Below are 2,345 nucleotides of genomic sequence, written 5' to 3'. Positions count from 1 at the left end.
TTCCTGTGTTGCTGTTTTAATGACCATCATCCCCCTCCCTCCTTGGAGAATGGCTTTACTCTTGATTCTTTTTTGAGTGGCACAGCCCCCAACATATTATCTGTGCCACTCCATCTTGTACAGTACCAACACGGACTGCTTGTAAAAACTTAAACTCAAGATTTGGTTACTGAATCTACATGCACACTAATGTATAAAAAAAAATTACGGGGGTTTCTGAAGAAAAGATCCACATTTCCACTATCATTAGCGTTGAAAAAATCTTTTGCGTCCAAACTGCACTGTTGTTAAAGGCAAATGACACAGATTATGACGCATTTTAGCCTACTGTCAGCCTACTTTTTTCGCCCAACCAAAACTTTTTATGATTCTAGAAGTGGCGAAGAATATATCTTGTATTATTTATTTATTTATTTTTTCCCCAAATATATTTATTTGCATTTGTTTTAAATACAGAACAATCACAGTCAAAAAAATAAAAAATAAAATAATAATTTTTAATAAAATAAAAAAAAAAACCCACACATCTCAAATACTTTTGGTATACCAGCGTTCACAGCCATCCATTTAACAATTGGACTTTAACCTTTTCGGAATATTTAGTTATAAAGGAAATTACATTATGTAATGGAGATACTAAGTACAAAGAGAAGAATGTTGAGTATCAGTTATCTCCTGCTGTCAAGTCCTCTTGGTTACAATAACATAAAAATGGAGTCCAAATATTGTAAAAGTCTTTAAGTTTCCCTTTAACTGCATAAGTCAGCTTTTCCATGGCGAGATTGTTAGTCATTTCTTTAAACCAGAGGATAGAGGACGGCCCTTGTATCTCCTTCCATTTTAAAGCAATAGCCCGTTTGGCCTGAAGCAGACTAAAGTCAATTAGTTTACGTTTATTAGTGTTCACCACAAAATTGACTGGGTATATATGAAATAAACAGAGTTTGGGATCACAAGGAATATTTTCTTCAGTTAATTTACCAATCATAACCAGAATATTCTTCCAAAATGTTTGAATCTCAATACACTCCCACATACAATGATAAAGGGTTCCAATGTCTTGTTTACATTTTAAGCAGCTATCAGGAATATTTGGATTAAATTTATGTAATTTTGCCGGGGTAATATATGTCCGCATGAGCCATTTATATTGCAGTAATCTGCATCTAGTATTGACACTACATACTTGCGCAAACAAACAAGAATCCATCTATTCATCTTTAGAAATATCTTCCTGAAGGTCATTTTTCCATGCAGTTAAATAGGACATAGAACTTTCTTTTGAGCCCTTTAAAAGTGTATTATAAAAAAAGATAAATTGCCTTTATCCCTTAAATGTTTCAAAGTATGTTCTTCTATAGTTGACAATGAAGGTACTGAATAAGTTTTCATTTCAGAGTGTATAAAACTTCTTATCTGTAGATATTTGAAGTAGTGTTTCTGAGGAATATCGTATTCTCTCATCAATTGTTGGAACGACATCATTATACCATCCTTATATAAATCTTTTACTTGTTTTGCTCCCTTGTACATCCAATTTTTAAATCCCCCATCATTTCTCCCAGGCACAAACATTGTATTACCCCAGATTGGTGACAGACTTGAAAGTTTAATTGTTTCACCTGAAAAATCATGAGCTTCATACCATACACCAATAGAACTTCTAAGAAAAGGATTATGCGTAGATTTTTAAGCTTTTTAATTGAGGAAGAATAAAGATAACTCTCTAATGGGATTGTTATTCCATTTTTTTCTATATCTGTCCATGCAGGAGGATCTGTTTCTAGAAAGTAATACATAGCAGAGCATAACTGAGCTGCCCAATAATAAAGTTTTATATTTGGTACTTTAAGCCCTCCGCGTTCATATGGTAAATAAAGTAGGGACAGCCGTAACCGAGGACGCTTGTTATTCCATATAAACCCTATGAACATTTTCTTCAGTGTTATAAAGAATGTAGCTGGAAGAGGAAGAGGAATTGACTGAAAGAGATACAAGAATTTAGGTAAAATTGACATCTTTATAATATTTATATGTCCAATCATTGAGATTGGCATTGCATTCCATCTCTCGAGCGAGTCCATGACTTTTTTTATTAATGGGTCATAATTAATTGAAATAATCTCTTTTATATTCGTGACTATCTTAATTCCTAAGTATGTAAACCCTTCTTGAGAGCTGAAAAATTGTTGCCTATTGGTTGTATAGTTTCTCCTTTCATCCACATTTAATAATAACAAGGCACTTTTATTATTGTTAACTTTATACCCAGAGAACTCTCCAAATACTGTTAATAAGGTGTTAAGTGACTGAATTGAAAGTTCTAGATTACTAAGAAAAACAAC

This window comes from Paramormyrops kingsleyae, chromosome 10 (genome assembly GCF_048594095.1).
Source record: "Paramormyrops kingsleyae isolate MSU_618 chromosome 10, PKINGS_0.4, whole genome shotgun sequence".
Taxonomy (NCBI): domain Eukaryota; kingdom Metazoa; phylum Chordata; class Actinopteri; order Osteoglossiformes; family Mormyridae; genus Paramormyrops; species Paramormyrops kingsleyae.
The sequence above is the reverse complement of the archived record's forward strand: the minus strand, read 5'-3'. Positions refer to the sequence as shown.